The following is a 22,251-nucleotide window of genomic DNA, read 5'->3' as shown; positions in this document are numbered from 1 at the left end:
TCCTCTTAATACAAGGGGTTCCTAGCTTGTTGTAAGTTTATGGAGAACATCCTCTAGACTCAAGGTGATCTGATAGGTGAAGGAAATCATGAAGATTCCTCACTAGACGAACTAGATGCAAACCATGTATAAAATGGAAGGTAGCGTCTAGCATGATTATGACCCCTAGCTTGACCTCACCTAAGTCTAAGGGGATAATACATTTTTCCATTTCTTTTTGCGACAGTCATAGACAAGAACAAGAAGCAAAGACCAAGACAAGGATCACACTAAAATGTAGTCTCAAAAAGAAAGAGAAGAGTTTTGTATACTAAGGTATGAGTAGTCTGAGTGAAGGCTAGAAGAACCAAAGACTATGAATATCATGATACAAAGTATAACAAGCACTAGAGGATAAAATCAAGATAATTGAAAGATGAGACTAGTTGAAGTGTAGATCAAAGGTCATTAGTCAACCAGGATGCCGCTGTTTGGGACTATTCATAGATAGAAAAGAGGTAGCTAGTTGTAGGAATAGACTAGAATTAGAGCATAAATAGTTTTGACATACTAGTTTTGACAGTTTTGACTTAGGATTTCATGCAAATATTCTTTGAGAACTATGCAAGAAAGTGTACAAAACTAGGCGAAGATTTGAAACAACAATTTAAGCTAGCACAAGGACATAGACTAGGCTGCACGAAGAAGTGCTAATACTGGTAAGCAAAAAATGATGTTGATAATAAGATCATTTGAAAAATCTTATGAAAAGACTCACATAGGCTCACTTGAGAATCTGGACAGGACTGCATGAAGAAATGACAACTCAAAAGGTACTCACGCAAAGTTTTGCAAATTGTGTAAAAATGGAGACTAGATTGACAATTGAAACTGGATTTTGAAGAGATTTTGAAATTTTTAGACTATTTTGGAAAAATTGTTGGAAAATTTTGGTAGATTTTAGACAAATAACAAGGTAGATTTTCAAGTCATTAATAACATTTGGTGTTTAAACAAGACAAGTATTTTTGAAGTGACACAGGGAGCAAGTAGTAGTCAAATACAATCCAACTGAGGACAAAGAAACTTAGAAGGATAGGGGAGTCTTGACTTTTAGTTTGTTTAGATAGGTTTGGACATGTTTAAGACTTGATAACAAACATGCTTTATCCATAAAATTGAAAATGTTAGAGAAGGCAAAACCTTTGTCCCACAACTTATGCACATGCATGCACCTCACATAGCTATGTCACTCCCTAGGGGGCACCTGTGTTTTTGGTGTATTCAAAGGGATCACTAATAGATACACTAAATGAACACCCTTGTGGCAGGGGGCAAGCATGTATACCACCTTTCAACACCCAATATCATGCCTATGGTGAGTTCTATAGGAGAGATTCTTCCCCCTCCTTGCACAAAGATTATGCCCCCTTTCAGAGGTGAACCAAGTAGCCTCTAACTAAAAGTTTTTACTCGGATTCCATTTGTATTAATCTCTAGTGGATCTACAAGTGGAGTTGAGACTAGTAACCCACACTAGCATCTAAAAGTGCACACACTTACTTAGTAAGATTGGAGCCAATGCTGGCCAATGTAATAGATAGAGCCTCCCCTTGATATGGGATATCAAGAATGAAGGAGAGGAAATTAATATGGCTTTGGAGTCTTTCACTCTCAAAGCTTCTTTATTATAGTGAGTTGGAATCTCTGGTGAAAGGAATGTGCCCACTTGGGTCATTCTCGGAGGTTGGATCACTCTGGCAGGCCCTTTAAGGGTTGACTCAAACTAGTTGTTCAGATCTAAGGGTCTGAGTTTTTGATTTCCCTCAAGGGGAAAGAACATACTCCTCTACCTTATTACCTCACCGAAACACACAAAACATGTTAATCACTGACTTAGCTTAATTAATCTAGACTTATCCTTTCTAAAGATTCTGATCGCCTAAAAGGAAATCATCATCCTATCATAGAAGAGGATTTGCACTAGAGAGCCACTAAGTTGCTTGCCCCCTTAGATGCTATCTTTTAGAGGCTTCTAGGTTTCTAATTCACCCTTGGTCATGACCTCCAAGTGGTGAAGATCATACTCCCCTATTCCCCTATCTTGCACCCTACGAAGTTCATAAGCCCTAATTAGACTATGTTTGGAAACCAAAAGAAAACACACACAATGTTTTATGGGGGTTTTAAAATTGGTCTTCAACAATCGTATCTTTGAAAGCATCCTACAAACACACAGTCAGTTCATGTTTGGAAAGTTTGCGTAAAAGGAATCTTCATCAAAATGTCTTGCAGACAATTGTTATGCTACAAAAAATAAAAAAACTGAAATAAAGATGCTTTAGAGACCACACATTAATGAAATGAAATGATAAACAACATTAAAAATCTGCATTTTAAATATGTTTTTGCAAGATCTTGTGTGAACTTTTACGTAGATCCATGAAAACTCTTACATAGACCTACATGAGAAAATGAGGTGCCGCACAAGAAACTATGTAATGGGGCACTTTTTCATGTGAGAAAGTGTAGAGAAGTAGGAAAAATCCTCAAATCTTCACACAAAAATTAGATTTTCCATGCGAAAATCTAGAAGTCTGTATGTACAAGTATGACAAAATGACAAAATATTAGAAAATATGATAAGTGAGGCCAAAAAACTTGTTTTTCTCGACCCCATGGTGGGTGCCAGAAATGTGTATGCAAAATGCGGGCCTCACATCCTCACACACTTCAACATGGTCTTTACCTATGGAGTCATCCTAGAATAAACATGGAGTCGTTTATCCAAGATGCCCAACAGAGTGACCTATTGCCTTCTAACTAGAAGGATTTTTCCTATGTGCTTTCATATCGAGAAGTAGGCAACCAGACCATCTAGTATGAAGGGTTCATGTAAAGTATGTAGTTATGTAGTTAATCTAAATGATATGCAATTTATTCTACTAAGCAATAAGAGAAATTAAGCTATATGTATGCATTTTGATCTAAATGATGCTAAAATATCAAGTATGAAAGCTAGAATGATTAATTATTTCGACAACACTTCAATATGATTCCAATTTCCAACCTCTTTAATGAGGAATTAGGAGTCTCTTAAATATAATTCCTGAAATCCACCAATGGTCAAGATTAATTGGGATGAACGGTTGAGATTAGAAATTACATTCAGTTAAAAATGGAAAGTTTCCTTAAGAAAAGGAAGTTAACTGATTTCTTTTGAGTGGAATAAGGAATTAACTAATTTGTTTCCTTTTTTGATTTCAATTAACTAAGAGTTTCCATTTCTGAACTAAAGAGAGAATATTGGAGAAGATATTTGATTTAAAGAAATTAAATATGACCTCATAATTGAGTATTCTAAATTGAATAATTAAATTCAACAATTAGAATAAGAATATTTAATTAAATCAAATATATTTAACTCCTCATGTATATTAGCTAAAAAGTGACGAATTTAATTTAATTAAAGTACTAGGACTTATAATTAAATTAATTCAATTAAAACGTTAATTTAACCAATTCAATGAATATTCAAGAATTAATTAAAGTAAGTGATTAATACAGATTAATGATTTTCTACATTTGAGACTTAGGTCAAGTAGAGATTATCAGAATTATATTTGCCTAGTGACATAAGACTTTAGGGTTGATCAAATAGACCAGAATTGGTTAACATGGCAATGAGCCAATTTTGGGGTATTACAGTATTGTACATGCTTTATAAATTCTTTTGGCTATTATTTTCCAATTTGATATTATTCACCAATTTATGGCCAATTATTCACCAATTTATGGCCAAAATTTTGTAACTAATTTTAACACTAAAGTAGTAAAAATACATGTATAAAAGGGCTTAGGGTTAGGGATTGTTTGATAAGGTATAATGCAAAAATTGCTTCTTGTGGTAGTATTGAGCTATAAGGGATTATAGATTGTAATCAAGTTGTAATTATTGAATCATAATAATATTGGACTTGTTTTTTGGTAGACATAGCCTAGGAATTGGGTGAAGTGCATTAAATCTTGGTGTCTTGTGTTCTCTTCTATGTGATCTATTATTTTTTGATATTGTTTATATTTGCATGTAATTATTATTTCTATCTATGGTTCTATTCTAACGATGCTAACACCAAAGAATTAACTCCCAAGGATTACCAAATGAAGGAGGTGATATTGGGAAAACCCATGGTGGATATGACAAAGGTATTGATTACTATAGGCCTCAAGCAAGTGTTTAAACACATGGATCAAAATGAATCAAAGCTAATAATGTTGTAAAAGTAGAATGAGCTTTTGGGAGGACACCTGAATGAGATGGTGGGCACTATAGACCTAGATAATCTTGAGGCCACTCTCAGAGATGCATTTAGAAGGACATAGGTAGGACCACAATTGGATTCATTTTTGGATGTGTGTCAGCAGTGGCATCATAGTTTTGAGGAGAGGGGAATGTAGATAATATAGGGCAATTTGAACTTGTTGTACAACATCCAGACTAATGCCAAAAAATTACTTTCCTTCATAAACCAAAATTTTGGGTAAATGGATGAAGTGTGTACCTATGCTAATGACTTAAAAGAACTAAGATCTATCAAAGGGAAAAGGTACTAGATGCTAATGGAGATACACTCTATTGAAGAGATTGATAAACTAGATGATTGGTTAGAAAAGATATTGTCAAGGAACAAAGTTATGGAGGGACTACTTGAAGGAATTCAATAGATACAAAATAAGGCTCAAGAGCAATTTTTGGAAGTAGATAAGTACCACAATGCTGCTAGCCTTGAGATTTTTGAAGATGAGTAGAAGACCAAGCTTTCCTTAGTGCAAATAGTGGTTCAACAATTCAGAGATACATTTGAAAATGCTTTGTTAGAAGATGATATAAGACAAGCATCTAAGATTAAAGAAGCATTTTTGGAATTAGACACCAAGCTTGAGGATTTTGTAGATGCAAGAATAGAAGTAAGAAACTACTAGCAAGTAGTTAAGAATAAGTCTAATTCATTAGATTTACTAGAGGCTAGTAAAGTAGCGAAGATAATAAAGAAGTTCAAAAGAAAAAATCCGGACATCATTTTGGTATAAAGGGGAAGAAAATTCATATGCTAGAAATTTAGTTTTGACACTTTGAAGAAATTTTGGATTTTTTGATCCTATCACCAAGGTGCATAGGTGGGCTTTTCTCAGAGGTACAACGACAATTTGAAGAAGAAGCAATGCATTGATAGTTAATTGTTGGTTTCAATTTTAGAGCATTCCATCAAAAACTCATTTTGACAACAATTAAACTCTTAGAGACACCTAAAGAATGCCAAGCTTCCATTTTTAGAGCTCCTAGAGACTCCCATATTATCTCATGGCTTCTATCTTCTTATATTCTCATTCTTTTATTCTTTTAAATCATGTAAATGCTAATGCACTTGTTAATTGATATAAACAAGGGCAGATTCCTACTTAGCACCATTTAGAGAGCGAGTTTGTATATAATTAGCTTTGTTTTATTAGTTTTTTAGCATGAGTTTACATTAAAAGATCTTTCACTCCTAATGCAAAGTGAGCAAAGGATTTCTTTTAAATACATGGATGTAATATGTACTGAAGGTTGTTATCTTGATGTAATAATAAATGCTATTGGTGCTCTCATTTTGAGTGTAGTTATTCTTGTTGGAGTGTGTTATTTTTGTGAATGCATGTTCATGAATAATAATTGAGCCAATGGTTTTATTGTATTGTTACGATTGTGCAATCTTTTAGTTCTAGTGTTTACCTTGTACGAATTCTATTGTTGTGATGAATTTGAGAAAGGATCATATTTGTTCTTGCATAGCATTTTTTCTCATGTGAGTGTACTTTTTATGGCCTCACAATTTTCTGAAATGTGAAACAATTTTTGGTTTTTATTGAAGCTCCCATTGACGATTGCATCAGTGGAGTTGAGGAAGTGGGGCTCCTAATTTCATTGGTTTCCTACCAAGATCCTTTTTATGATTTAATTCACATATGCATTATTACTTTGGCTAATGTCTGTTAGAAATTTCCCTTTTCTATTATTTTCTTTAATCTCTCATTATTCTATCTTTGGTACTTTCTTCTCAAACATTTTGTTAAAATATGTATTCATATAGTTGCATTCATCATAAAACATAAAATACAAAAACATATCTTCCTTTGTGGTTACATTTTCAGCAAAGTTGTGTAGATTAGTTAGTATCAGCAAAGGGCTCCTTATGAATATACACATTTTTCTTCAATTGAGTTACCCAACAAGATAAAAAACAACCATATAGAACCTTGGAGTTGGTCATTGGTCATGTTTTCAAGAGAAATTCAAAAGGATTTATGTCATTAAGAATTGTGCAAATGATAGCTCAACAATATTTTAGATAATATAAATAGAAATATTATTGAATACATAATTACATTATTAACAATATCACATGCCTTTTTTAATGTCTTCTAGTGGTTGTCCTTATTGTCTTTGGCTTCTCTCCCCTGCATCCAACACAATATTCTGCCACTCTAAATTAGGAATTTAGGGGGCACTTGTACTTAAGGTTTTGTTCTAATTTATCCCTATAACTATCCCTAATGTACCTCAAAAATGACTCTTCTTTCTAAAGGATCCTAAGTTTCTAAAATGCACAAGGTCCAAAATAGTTTTTCATACTCTCAATGAGAGCATCCTTTAACTTTGGACTTTGGAGATTCCACCTTTTAGGAAGAAAAAAATTTGTTAGATTCATAAATGGATCAAAGGAAAACTATTCTAGTAATGATATGAAATTAAAATAGTGGGTTGGGGTTTTAGTTTGAATATAATGTTCCACCATGTATATTGTTGGAAATATTCAAGACTATGCTAAGTTATTGAGAAGGGAGGGGTTAATCAGTAACTTCTAAAATTTTACCAATTTCAATTCTTAATCCAATAATTCAATTAGCACTTAATTCATCAAATCTAATTTAATTGTATGCATGAAAAACTAAAAACATGAAAGCATACATAACATTCGAACACAAAGATTTGGTGACCCAGAAACCTTCCAAATAGAAAGTAAAATTGGGGCGGGGATGATACCCACAAACTTTAGTATTGTAGCATAAAGTTGGTTTGTTAAGGCTTACATTGATCACTTCTAATAATCTACCTTGTTAGGAGCAACCAGGACTACTAGATCCACCTTGTGAGAGGATTTACAAACACATAATGAAGTATGCACTTGGTAAAGAGATTTATAAAAGACTGTTAGGCCTACCTTGTTAAAGGATTTTGACTACTTCACCTATTAGGATGAAGTAATAGATCTCTAACTTGAAACTGAGTTTGCTAATAAAGATTCCTTAGTGTACTAATCACCTTTTTGTGATAGATACATCTCTACTACTCCTTATACTGATATGACCTTTATAATTCTTTATCTTCTGCATTCATAACTTGAACTTTTCACATCCCTATTACAATATATATCCTCACACATTCACATTTTCTCTCTTTCTTACATTGGATATGATACAATACATTACATATATATACCAATCCAAATTACAAAATTATAAATTCAACCATGACACAAGTTAACACAAATATTACAAAGTCAACCCACATGAAGATACTCAGGTTTTGAAGATTGACTCGATGAGGTTCTGATACTTGGCATCCACTATCAATAGTTGACATTATCATGCATTTAGTAGATGTAGAAGCTCAGTCCATATTGATCACTTTCAAGTAGTCTTGAACTCAGTTTGCATTGGTGACGTGGTAGAGATTGTGCAACTTAACAAACACTAAATAACTTGGTTACCATGAAGTAGCTTGATTAACAGTGGCTTTGCATCACATGAACTGTGAACTTAGTAGATACTATAATGCCCGGTAACCACTAGTAAACTCAGTGAATAGTAAAATACATGGTTTGAACTACTAAACTTCACATTGATTGAATCTACTTGGTAACTACTGAGATTAGTCCAAAAGACTTGGTAGCAACTGTAGAGCTCGGTGGCTATTAAATTACATGGCAAGCACTGTAAACTATTCAATGAGCTTGGTAGCTATATATAATCTAAATAAGTGTGTGTCACTAATAAAAAAACTTGACTAATATGTCAACAATCTCTCCCTTTGGCATTAGTGACATAACACTTATTAGCCCAAACCTGAATACCTTGTATTCATCACCACATGATATAGCTCGATATATATTTTTTGAGATTTTTCAAAATTGATCTTTGAAAGGTATATATAGAGTAGTTCTCCAACATAGCATATTTCTCCCCCATACCATGTGTTCCTCTATGTACATGTCTTGCTACCTCATAACATATAAATTTTCTCTTATATTTCCCATATAATAACATATCTCCCCCTTTTTGATAGTAATGCCAAAGATTTATTCTAACATATTTACATAGAGACACCAAAATGGTATAAGAATTCAAAGTGTACTTTGAGGGTGATTGCCAAGGTTTTATCACAATTTTCTTGCAAGACCTTACATGCACGAATTGTAATTTGAACTTTTGCTGATAGTTCAATCATGTGATTTGCAATAGAGAATTTGTTATCATGGATCATCATATTTGAATATAAAATGTGTTTTTGCATAGCATCCATGACTGGAAGGATCATATTTTGTATGTCAATCAATGTTGAATGGATCCTTGCTTCTTCTCTTAGCAATTTAGCTTGCATGTCTGACAAAAATCTGATCTTCTTGAAATGTGCAGAGCTTGAACTAGGGTCAAGTTGTAGCTACTGAGCACTTGCCTTAAGATCTATATCAATTTTGGACAATTTGTCATTTACTTCCTTTGTATACTCAGTGACATCACATAGTTTCCCAAAAAGTGATGACACATTTGAATAGGACACCTCAAGATTGACCAAAATTGTTGAAAGCTCAACTTGATAAATGGCTATTTGCTAGGCAATGTGCTCCAACACTTTATTGTTGAATTACTTTTTAGCCTTTTCAACCATCTTTTCTTGACCATCAGTGTCCTCATTGAATTTTTGGACTACTTCTCCTAGTTGAAACAAAATAGGTTGAGAAGAATCAACCTCAATTCCTATTGCCTTGGTCAAAATATTCTTGGCATCATCTATTATCTTATACTCTCTATCTCTCTCCTCCCTTAGTCTTTGCTATTTGGCCTTTTTCTGGAGGAGTTCACCAAATATGTGCATTTGGTCTATAGAAAGATTGTAAATTTCCCATTTGGGAATTATTATTTCCTTGTCTAAATCTATGTCTTCCTCTATCTCCTTTCCTTTCTCCAAAAAAATTTTACTTGGTTGAGTCTTAGGTTCAATTGTCCTTGCACTTATTGCTTTTGTATGCAGAATTGAAACAATAGTAGACATACTTGGACTTGCAGTAAAAATTGATACAGTACTAATTGAGGGAATACTTATAGAGAGACTTGAAGAATCCAATATTGATGAAGTCAAAATTATAGAATCCAAAACTGAAGTAGACAAAACTAGAGAGCTTACCACAGATATACTCAAAACCATAGAAGTCAAAATTGAAGAAGTGAAGACTAAAGAACTCAACTTAGTAGATGAAGAAGGAGCCTGCAGCTTGGTGGATGAAGTAGAAGTCACTTCTATCAATGATATGCTAAGCTGAGTTGGTGCAAAGAGTGATTGGACATTTGATGTATTAGTAGTAGTCACAACCAAACTTGCTAAAGCTGTCTCCATATTTGATGTAGTCAATGGTTTGCTCAAGGAGTGAGAAATTAGGCAATGACTACAATAGCTATCTTGACTAGGTCAATCTCCTCATCATCTTGCTTTTCTTTCTTAGTAGCTTCTGGACCTTGATCCTCTTCATCTTCTTGATTATCAAAATGAGTCACTTCTTCATCATTTTCTTCCTCATCTTTCTCCTTATCTTCTTCTTCATCAATATCCTTTACTTCAATTGGAAATTCACTTGGTTTATGAAGATGATAAATATTTTTCCAAGTGTTTGTAGCATTTCTAACAACATACTCTATGTTCTTAATCAAAACTAAAGAAGTATTAAACCTTAGAGTCAATTATTCTTCATTTTTCTTTAAAGACTCTTTCACCTCTACATCTAACATGCTCAATAGTAACCGCCTCATGGTTTGTAGATATATGTCTTTGACTATTTGCATAGAAAAATCCCATCTTGGCTTGATCTTCTCTAGCAATTCACTAGAGACTTGAGAAGCAATCTAGTCCGGTGAGTACTTCCACTTACCCATTTTGCTCAGCACCAATTCTTCAACTTGCTTTTGATCTACCTCTATCCTAATTTCATATTTCAAAGATTTAAAGATTTTTTATTCCTACTCCTTCTTCCAATTGCTTCAATCTATCTTGGAAGGTGGGTGGAGATTTGCTGAATACAATGTCACTTCCTTTTTTTGTGACCTCCTTGTAAAGACTGTAGTGGATGAATTTGTAGGCTTGGTGATGATCACCTTGCCCTTTTTCTTTAAGGGTTCTTCTTCTTTATTAGATTCTTCCTCATCCTCTACTTGTTCCTCATCCTCACCTTTTCCCTTGATTAACAAGAGAGGTGCACTTGATTTTAGTTTGGCCATCCTTCTCTTCCCTTTGTTAACCACCTATGGGAGCTTTATCTCTAGCTCAATTCTGGCCTTAGCTTCTTCATAAGTTCCAAAATAAGGCACCCTAGGATCAACAAGTTCATTGACAAAGGCTTCAATGATATCCTTGGTCTCATCAATATTCACCTCATAACCAAGAGGTTTGACCCACACAACTCTAGGCTTAACTACCTGGATATATACCTAGTCACAATCCACCATGAAGTACACATCATCCTTTTAGTCTTCAACTAACTTCTTTGGAATTTTGAACCTATTATTCATTTTCTCTTTGAACACATTGAAGTAGTTTTCCATGATGCTACCATAGTTCTCACCCATTTTTGTAATATATTTATTTATTTGGTAAAGTATAGGCACATCTTTTCTCCAGACTACATTGCCTTTAGAAGGGAAGAACTTTTGAACATAAAAGAATAGACAGGTTAACAGTGAACCAAATTTGCATGGGTTGTTCTTTGAAGTTCTAATACTTTCCATGTTCTTATTGAATTGCCTAAACAATAGGTTGGCAAGGTCATAAGGTAGGTTGTTTTAAACCACTTTATACACCAAATCCATGGCTTCACATTATACACTATTAAGATGGCTCTAACTATATATCTTATGAGCAATAACATGAATTTGAAATTTTAAGTCTGCATCTATAACACTGCTTATTTTCATACCTCTTCCATCCCATTCAGCTAGGGTTTTCTTCTCCAAATCTGCCCAACCTAGGGTATCATCCATCTCTAGAGTACCAATTTCTTGAATAGCACATTTCAAATGAGTATGAATGTTGTTAACAAGAAGTACCTTGGGAGGGATTTGGGATTGAGCTCCACTTGGGTCTAGGGTTTTAGCAACTGCGGGCGTGAGCTTGAAATCTAGTGCTTTCCATTCAATTCCTCGAACCAACATGTCAGACCCTTTCTTGACCTTGCTACTGCTAGATGCCATCTTCACTTGGTAGCTTGAGAGAACTTCAAAATTCTTTTGCAAGGAATTTTCTCAAGTCACTTTGATCAAATTGAAAATAGCTCTTCATAATAGTACTCAAAAATTCAAGATAAGAAATGAATTTAATTCCATGCCTTTTGTTAAAACTTAGCCATTAATGCTCAGTAAAGAGGTAGATGAGTTGATAGACTATCATCTACTATATGGCATTGATTACTCGATGACATCTCCATGATTTGATAACCATAAGTGCCTTTGTTACTCATGACCTTGCTCGGTAGAGTCTATGACCTGACCTTACTCGGTAATAACTAATATCAATATTTCTTAGTGATCCCTTTGTATCTTGTATACGAATTTGGATTTTTGTCACCTTTCAACTAAAACTAATTTGGATGTCTTCTTTGATAGCTTGGTTCCAGTTCTTCCTTTATAACTTAATTAGAAATGGTGCAGTCACCCAATTCTTGAGTGACTTGACCATCATTTCTTGGACTAGTATCCTCAGTAGACTTAGGAATTCATTGCTGTCTCATCTACTTTTGGATGTTACCAGCCTTTGCTTTCTTCTCATCTTCAATTTTACCAGTAGTCATACAATTCTATGCAAGATGACCAAGTTCTATGCAAATAAAACATCTTTTAGTGGTATCTCTTTTCCTGATATGATGTTTAACACAATTCATACCAATGTGTCCAAATTCTCCATAGTAATGACATCCGCACCAGGTATTGTAGTCCCCACCAAATATTGCTTTCACAATTTGTTCTGCAAGTTTCAATGTCTTTGTTTTGCATTCTGATGCCTTGTGTCCATGTTTCTTACATTTATGAAAGTTGCCTTCAAATCTTGGTTTCTCTTTGCATTCATTAGCCTTGTGACCATGTTGATTGCAATTGTAGCATTTTCCATTGAATTTTTCTTTTCCATTACTCCAACATTTTTTTGATGTATGACCTATCTTACCATAGTGATTGCAAGTAGGTCTTTGATTCTTTTGAGTACATTGTTTCAAATCTTCACCTTCTTCTTTGTATCCAATTCCTTCTTTTCCTTTTTTCCTATAGAGGTTTTGATCATTTAGTTGATCCATGTCTACTTGAGATTTCATCATTCTTTCATTGATTTGCTTCTCAGTGTTTAGGTCATTTCTCAATCTTTCATTGATTTGTCTTTCAAATCTCAGATCATTTTTTATTCTTTAATTGATTTGTCTTTTAGTATTTAGATCATTCCTCATTTTTTCATTTTCAAATCTTAAGCTCATGATTTCCTCATTTGCATTGGAGAGCTGATCAATAAGGTCTACTTGCTAAAGGGATTATTTCTAGATTTCATTTTTCCTTCCATCCATCTCTTCTTTTATCTTATTTCTCTATTCCAAAACTTCACATAACCTTATTGACTAAATTTCTTGTTCTCTTTTTAGCTTTCTTAATTCTTCTTGCAAGGAACCATTCTTCTCTAGGAGTTCCTTGATTGGATCATTTACTTCATCTGAGTTGCTTGAAGGGTGAAATTATTCAATTATTTTTTCAATGTAGAGATGATCATTCATTTGATTTGCAAGTTCCTTTCTTCTTTTTAGGGATTGGGAAAATTGCTCCTTAGCTTTCTTGAGTTGGGTAATGGCAATTTCTAGATCCAACTTTTCATTGTCAATAGCTTTGTCAAATCTGAATATCTCCATATCTTTGATCTTTGCTCAAGCTGTTAAACTTTCTCCTGAGAACCACAAAGCTCTAATATCAATTGTTGGAAATATTCAAGACTGTGCTAAGTTACTGAGAGGGAAGGGGTGAATTTGTAACTTCTAAAATTTTACCAATTTCAATTCTTAATCAAATAATTCAATTAGCACTTAATTCATCACATCTAATTGAATTGCATGCATAAGAAATTAAAAATACGAAAGCATCCATAACATTTGAACACAAATATTTGGTGACTTAGAAACCTTCCAAATGGAAAGTAAAACTGGGGTGGGAATGATAGCCACAAACTTTAGTATTGTAGTATAAAGTTGGCCTGTTAAGGCTTACATTGATCACTTTTGATAATCTACCCTGTTAGGAGCAATTAGGACTGATGGATCCACCTTGTTGGAGGATTTACAAACACACAATGAAGTATGCACTTGGTAAAGAGATTTATAAAAGATTGTTAGGTCTACCTTGTTAAAGGATTTTGATTGGTTCACCTATTAGGATGAAGTAGTAGATCTTTGACTTGTAATTGAGTTTGTTGATAGAGATTCCTTAGTGTATTGATCACCTTTCTATGATAGATATGTCTTTTCTACTCCTTATACTGATATGGCCTTTATAATTCTTTATCTACTACATTCATAAATTGAACTTCTTGCATCCACATACAATATATATGCTGACACATTCACATTTTCTTTTTTTCTTACATTGGATATGATACAATACATTGCATATATATACCAATCCAAATTATAAAATTACAAACTCAGCCATTACAAAAGTTAACAAAAATATTACAAAGTAGGCCCACATGAAGATACTTGGGTTCTGAAGATTGAATTGGAGAGATCTAATACTCAACATCAACTATCAATACTCTACATCATCATGCATTTGGTAGACATAGAAGCACAATGCATACTGATCACTTTCAAGTAGTCTTGAACTCAGTCTACACTAGTGACTTAGTAGATATTGTACAATTTGGCAAACACTGAATCACTTGGTTACCATGAAGTAGCTCGGTTAACATTGGCTTTACATCACATGAACTATGAACTTGGTAGATACTACAATGCTCAGTAACCACTAATAAACTTGATGAATACTAAAATACATAGTTTGAACTACTAAACTTCACATTGATTGAATTTTCTCAGTAACCACTGGGATTAGTCCAAAAGACTTGGTAGCAACTGTAGAGCTTGGTGGCTATTGAATTGCATGGCAAGCACTATATGTTGGAAATGATAAAAAAGATCATGAATGAAGAGAAATGGAACTAGTAAAGAATGTTTCAATCATTGTTTTGTAATTGATGTCAAACTTGCTACTTACAGGAATGACAATTGCTTAAGTGATCCAAATACTATTTATTGGTTGATTGACAAGGAGGTGGCAATCAATAAGATGTAACAAGAGTACCTAGAGAAAGGTTGAAGTTATGATGTTGTAATGACGTATAAGGATCAACTAAGCCATTTATGAAATAAGTATATTGATGACATACTCTGAGATACAGAGGATGAATACACTGAGACACATCAAAGATGTAAGGACTAACTAAGTTCATTGAAGAGAGCCGAGCTAGCTAGTTAGAGCCAAGCAGATTCTCAATTGAAGCAGAGCAAGTTCAACTTTAGAGTGTGTCGAGTGATCTTTAGGTGCCGAGTGAAGATCAAGTGTCGAGTGACTTCAAGTGGCAAGAGAGATATAGGAGTTGAGTGATATTTAAGTGTCGAGTAATATTCAAGTGCCTAGTTTCACAAAATTTCTTTAGGTGCCGAGCACCAGTAAATAACAATAGAAACCAAGTAACATAGAAGGAGCTGAGAATTAGTAAAACAATGATGCTGAGTTGCTGCATTATTTGTTAAAGTCAAAGATTCGCTAGATCAACAATGATAAGTTTGTTACATCAAATTTTGTGAATTAGTTGGATGATAAGGATGATGAGTAGATGTCACAAAATTTTATGTAAACCATGCAAACCAATTCAAGGTGAATGCTAATGGATTTATCATGAAGTTTCTAGAAGAAGCAAATTGGAGGGAAAACAATGCCGTTTTCTCAAAAGATTTGAGTAGGAAATTGAGAACAAAACTTCTTTATAAGGAGTTACAAGTCAGAGATCAAATGCGCATGCATGAGAGGGAGTTGGTCACAAGTGTGATCATGCAAAGAAGGCAAGAGGAGAAAAGTACAGAGCATCAAGACTCTGAGTTGATCAAGTGACCATAGAGTGCATTGGCATAACGAGTGGAAGAACTCAAGGAGATAGATCTTGAAGGGTGAACAAGCTGTCAACACTCCGAAGGAGGAAAGCCAAGGAAAGAAGAGAACTAAAAAGTGATTTGAAATCTGCACAGTTAGGGTTGCAATCTGTATCAGGTCAAAACCCTTCTAAATACTTTCTTACCATTGTATTAGATATTGAAATCCTACATTTCTAGGTTAGCTTAACAACTAGGTGGACAAGCCTTAGGAAAAGGATAAAGAGATCCCTAGGAGAAGGACAAAGAGATCCTCAGGAGAAGGATAAAGAGATCCTTAAGAGAATGATAAGAGATCATTAGGAGGAGGATAGGAGATCCTTAGAGAGGGATGAAAGATTCTTTTGAGAAGGTGACTATAAATCACATGGACTTGGGTGAGCCTAACAGCTCTATGTAAATCCTTTAACAGTGTGACATTCCAAGTTGAATGTTCTTAAGTCCTCTAACAAGGAACACTCCTAACAAGGTGTAGAAATCCTTTAACAAGGTCATATTTAACAATGTGTTGTAGCCTTTAACAAGGCAGACCATTAGAATTGGTTGAAATCAATTGTACAGTTATTCAGTGGGCATCATCCCCACCCCAATTTTACCTTCTTATTCCTGGAGGGTTTCTAGGTCATCAAAATCCTTAGTGTTATGGTGCAATGCATGCTTACTTTTCATGATTGTTTAATGTTCAATTGCATGCATGATAATTTCAGTTATGTGCCATTAAGAATTAGAAGAAAAAGTTGTATTGGACATCATTGGACCTTGGATAACTAATTCATCCCCCCCTCTCAGTTATTCTAAAGAATTCTAACAATTTGTATCAAAGCTCACTGCTGATTTGTTTCAAGGTACTAGCAATAGGAAGATCAAGATGTCCAAGAGAGAAGTTCCCGAGCTAAACAAAGACAACTTTGTTGCATGGAAAAGTATGATGAAGCTACACCTCAGGTCAATAGGAGACTATGCATAGACCTCAATCATAGTTGATCATGTAGACCCTGCAAGATCCCTCACTGCAGATGACATGAGCAAGAAGAAGGAGCACAATCAACAATGTTAGATATTGCTTTAGCACTAAGCTATGCTGAGTATGATGATATCAAAGGATGTGATACTTCACATTGGATGTGGGAAACATTATCAAGAATCTATGGAGGAGATGATAATGTCAAGAGAGCCGAAAGAGAGAGCCTAAGAGGACAATTTGATGATATGAAAATGGAAGAAGGAGAGAATGCTGCTCAATATGGTGCAAGAATGAAGGAAGTAGTCAGTGCCATAAGAAGTCTAGGAGGACAGTTAGCAGAAGAAATAGTATGTAGCAAATACTTGAGAACTTTGCTTCCTATCTATGCTATAAGAGTATCAGCCATCCAGGAGCTGAGATGTGTACTAGGAAATGCATTATCATTTGAAGTAATAATTGGAAGACTAACTACCTTTGAGCTATCCAAATTTGACAACTACAAGCCATAAAACTTTGAATCTGCATTCAAAGCTAAGATGAAAATAAAAGACAATGATGAGGTGCAAACAAAGAAAAAGAATGGAAAAGGAAAGTATGTATCCAGTGACAATAGCACTGATGAAGATGATGTGGAACAATTGGAGGCATTACTAGCAAGAAGATTTCATAGAGGAAGAGGCAAATTCAAAGGTAAGCTACCAATAATTTTTTTTAATTGTAATGAAGTTAGTCACATTGTAGCCAGATGCACACAAAAGAAAATGACAAGGATGGAGGAAACTTCAAGAACAAGAAAGAGGAAAACAAAGACTATAGAGGTAAAGGCAAAATATGCTACATTGTTGAAGAAGACTCTAACAAGAATGATGATGAAGTATTCTATGTGGCTATGAAAGATGAATTAGATGAAGATGAAGCAACTGCCCTAGTAACCTACATGAACAAAAATGACAAATGGATCATAGATAGCGGATGCTCTCATCACATGACTAGAGACAAAAGTAAGTTCATTACCTTTACTCAATATGAAGGAAATAATGTTAGATTTGGTAACAATGCACCATGTCAGATCAAAGGGAAAGGTAGTATCAAGCTTACTGAAAGGATATCATGTGATAATGCATACTATGTTGAAGGCCTAAATTATAACTTGTTAAGTGTCTCACAGTTAAGCAACATAGGATACAAGGTTGAATATGGAAATGGAATTGCCAAAATCTATGATTCTCAAGGAAGTCTAATAGGAAAAGGTGATCAGACTAGGAGTAATTTGTTTTACCTTGACATGGAAGATGCTTCTTGTCTCATTGTTCAAACTGATGATGTATAGATATGGCACAAGAGGCTATGTCATGTAAATTTTGACAATTTGATAAGCATTAGCAAGATGAAGAAAGTCAGAGGTCTACCAAAGTTGAAGAAACTTGATAACACCATGTGCAAACAATGCCAACTAGGAAAGATGACCAAGTCAAACTTCAAAAGCAAGGTTTATACTTCTAATGAAGTATTAGAGTTAGTTCATACTGACTTGTGCAGTCCTTTTGAAGTACAAAGCTACAAAGGTGACAGATACATAATGCTATTTGTAGATGACTATTCAAGGATGATGACATTCATGTTTCTAAAACTAAAATCAAATGCATTTCAAATGTTCAAATGGTACTTGGCCAGAGTACAGAAAGAGACTAGGAAGAGCCTAAAATGCCTTAGATCTGATAGAGGAGGTGAATTCACATCAAGAGAATTTGAAGAGTTCTGCAATGAAAGAGGAATCAAAAGGTAGACATCAACACCTAGGACTCCACCTCAAAATGGTATAACAAAGAGAAGGAATAGATCAGTTATTGACTATGCCAGGACCTTAATGATGGAGAAAAATGTTGCACTCAAGTACTGGAGGGAAGCTGTGAGAACTGTAGTCTACACACTCAACAGAGTTCAAGTCAAGAAAGGTACAAATGCAACACCTTTTGAATTATGGAATGGGCATTCTCCTAATGTAAACCATTTCAAAATATTTGGATGCAAATGCTATATATATAAAGAGTCTAGAAATGGAAAGTTTGATGCAAAAAGTGAGGAAGGCACATTTCTTAGTTATTCTACTAGAAGTAGAGCTTATAAGTGCTTGAATGTTAACACTAACAAAGTAGTAGAAAGCACAAATGTGAAGTTTGACGAGCTTGCAGAAGCTCAAAGTGTTGAGGACACCAAGAAAGCAGAAGAATACAAAACCTTCGTATACTTTTATGAAGGTATACCTAATAATGGTGAAGTTGCAACTCAGAATGACTACCATTTCCATGTCAATCTTTGATTTACTACCATTTCCATGTAACTAATTCAATTATATCATTAGTATCATAATAAAGATGAATCAATGCAAAATAATTTGTTCAAGAGACACAAATTGGTAATAAAATTTGGATGACGTTGAGCAAGATCAAAAATTTGAAAAAGATATTCAACATTATATATTTATTCATTCTTTAAATATAATTAATATATGCATAAAATTATCAAAATAGTGTAACATTAGTCATAATATTCTAGATTTGGCCTATAGAATATGTAGATTATAAGAAACATAAAACCTACATGGTCAAATCTAGAAGATCGTGAATAAATTATCAGGGACTAGAAATTTCATGATTCTCTTTTAACATTGCTAAATAATTTAACAAAATAACTCAATATTATTTTTAAATAAAACAATATTATGTTGAAGTATCATAAAATTCAAATGAAGTTTGGCAAGGGTAAGAATTTGCGGATATTTGTATTTTATGGATGCAATTCAAAAAAAGTGGTGACATAATAGAAAAGAATAGAAATCAATAACTTCAAAACATAGATCAATATTTTTTATAATTAGTCTAAATGGAGTAGGCCCCAATGGTTGGTATTTGACAATTTTTGTCTTGAAATTCAGATGATACATATCTAGGACCAAGTAAATATGAGCACCCAATTGAGGGTGATATATTGGTTACTCTTCAAAATGAGAAATCTATAAAAAATAGTTTAAGTTTTGGACATTAAAAAATTGTTGTGGTTATCTGTTTAGATGATAGAAATCTGGATATAAAAGGAAACATTTAGAAAACAATAATAATGTTCTTACAAACAAGCAATATGAATTTGAAGTTGTACTCAATGGTAAAAATAATCAAAAACCACTTTTTAAATAATGGGAGAGTAATACCTTCTCAAAGTATGCATTTCAAACATGAGCATGGCATCGAGCCTCCTCTCTTAGATTTGAACATATGTTTGTTGCAGATCAAAATTATACCATAGACATACATCAATAAAAGAAGAATCTCAACAATAAAAATCCATATTTGCAAAAATATTGATTCATGAAGAGGAATGTAAAATTTTCAAATTTTAAGACAAAGGCGAGATCAAAATATTACCCATTGAATCTCCAATTTCAAGCCATAGTTGTGGAGTTTTCTTGAAGTTAATAGAACTTTGGATCATGTCTCCATTAACTATTCTGCTATTTGATATGAATGATCTTGTAGAGGCCTGAGAGTTTCTACCTGATCCCCAATTAACATCATTTTCATTGTTTCTATCATATTTCCATTGTTATGAATGCTCAGATTCATTTTTTCTAACTATCACAATAAAATTGGTGGTCGATATAGAATTACCATTAGTATTAGACCCACTAAAGGATAACTCATTTCCCTCCTCTCTTTTATATGTATTCACTACTTGTTGGACATCATCTTCTGTAAGCTGTGTCAAATTGTTCAACATTTGACAGTGTAGGATAGCTTGTGGTAGTAAGATTTAGGGTAGAAGATGACTTTGTGGCAAATGAGTTATATAGATCAGTGTCTTCTTGAATCTGAAATAAAAAAAGGTAGATAGTATAGTGCCAAAAAAAGAGAGATTATTAAAAAAAAGAGATATTATTAGAAAATTATGATATGCAAGAAATTTTTTGGGAGAATGTAAAGTAATTTAGTTCATGATTAAGGAAAAACCTTCAAAAAATGCATTTAAGAAATATCATCCATGTGATAATCAATGCATGACCCATGAGGCAGTTAGTTTGATGGTTGTATGATGATGTGATCCATAGTAAAATAAAAAAACATTGAATTATTCATGCATCAAGGAGTCTACAAAAATTCTTCATATTTTACAATATTATATACAAATATGCTAAAAAGGAAAAGAAATTTGTGGCACTAAAATTATTTACAGTAGTGAAACCCAAAACTCTATACCTCAAGTTGAGTAAATATCTCCATTGTCAAGCTTAAGTCATATCCATTTGCAAAGCTAGGAAATTTTGTTGACAAAACCGCTATGGGATTGATCCCATTGTTGTCCATAAGTACTTGATCTCCTACCAATTCAGTCAAAAACCCAATATTACATTCATTAGCTACAACATATCTGTTTATGGGTTTTACCAATTGATGTTCATGACCCACAAATTGTTGATCCCAAGTACTAGTAGATATTCCAATGACATATTTTACTTCTTCATTCTTAGAATAAAAAAAACCTTGACTAAACATTAGAATAACTAGGATCAATCCTCTGAGACACATTATCATAAGCTAACTATTCACTTTTCATTAAATTCATAGCCTTGGATCTTGATGGATAATTTAGACCAGCAGACCTTGTTGCTAAAGAACTCTCTCAAAGTTGACTTTCACATAATAACTAGAGCATTAAAAACAACATGATTATTACAGAGCCAATTAGGCATCAACTTAACTAAAATTGATGCCAATGATAGTCTATAGAAATGAGCATCTATCATCTTACCCATGCCAACACCTCTAGTAGATTGCACACCACCTGAATCTCATTTATAGAGGACACTAAAGCATCACTACCATTTTTTGCACATGGTAATCCATCTAAAGTAGTAGTCTCATCTAGCTTGACTATAACTTTAGGAAATGTATTGGAAATTATCTCTTTAAGTGACTTTGCAAACTCTTTTCTTAAGGGTTGTCCCATTTCTAACCTTATGACATTAGTAAATCTGATTTCCAATAAAGAGAAACAACACATTTTTTTAGTTTTTGGTTATGTCATTTTTTCAACTAGTTCCTATTATGACAAGGCTTCACTAACCTTTTGTCAAAAATATTTTATCATTCAAAATTTTAACTATGACTATTGTATGCCTCTATGGCAGACTAATGTCCATACACTAGATTCAAGATTCTTTCTATATATACATACATTTGACTACAAAGGAGGAATCAAAGAATTATGAAAACTATCATTGTTGATGTATGTTCATGAGGCTTTTAATAAACATAAACATCCATGGCTAGAGAGACATAAGTATGTATCTATTGAAAGGATCTACTTGATTAAATTTTTTCACAAATAAAATAATTAGGCTTCTAAAATTGATTGTGAAAAAATACTAGAAATAGAAGAAAAATCCCATATAATGGACCTAATGCAACATGAAATACCCAACATTTTTCTTGCGACAACACCAAGAATCACCAATTCCATAAATAAAGATTAAAAGGTGAAGTGAAGCAATCAATTATGTTGATTTATATTTATTTTGAAATTGTAGATAATTTTATAGATCCCAAACTATAAACATCTATAAGCCTTAAGGTTGTTCTATTTTATAATTTCTATGTTTTAGAGGTCATTTGCAACATAATTTCATATTAATAAATGACATTACAAATAGATAAAAATGGATCAATTTCTAATTTGTACAAGGTTGATCTGAAAGGATCTTATGTGTTTTAA

General features: G+C 33.5%; 1 pseudogene; it reads right to left on the bottom strand.

Moving 5' to 3' along the window:
* Positions 1 to 21,486, bottom strand: part of LOC149533319 (uncharacterized) — a 78,817-nt pseudogene extending 57,331 nt beyond the window's left edge.
* Positions 21,487 to 22,251: the final 765 nt, after the last annotated feature.

This window comes from Cupressus sempervirens, chromosome 10, assembly GCF_028749045.1.
Source record: "Cupressus sempervirens isolate cs-2001-9-10 chromosome 10, ASM2874904v1, whole genome shotgun sequence".
In the NCBI taxonomy this organism is placed as follows: domain Eukaryota; kingdom Viridiplantae; phylum Streptophyta; class Pinopsida; order Cupressales; family Cupressaceae; genus Cupressus; species Cupressus sempervirens.
Note: the sequence above shows the minus strand (reverse complement) of the source record. Positions and strands in the feature narration are given on the sequence as shown.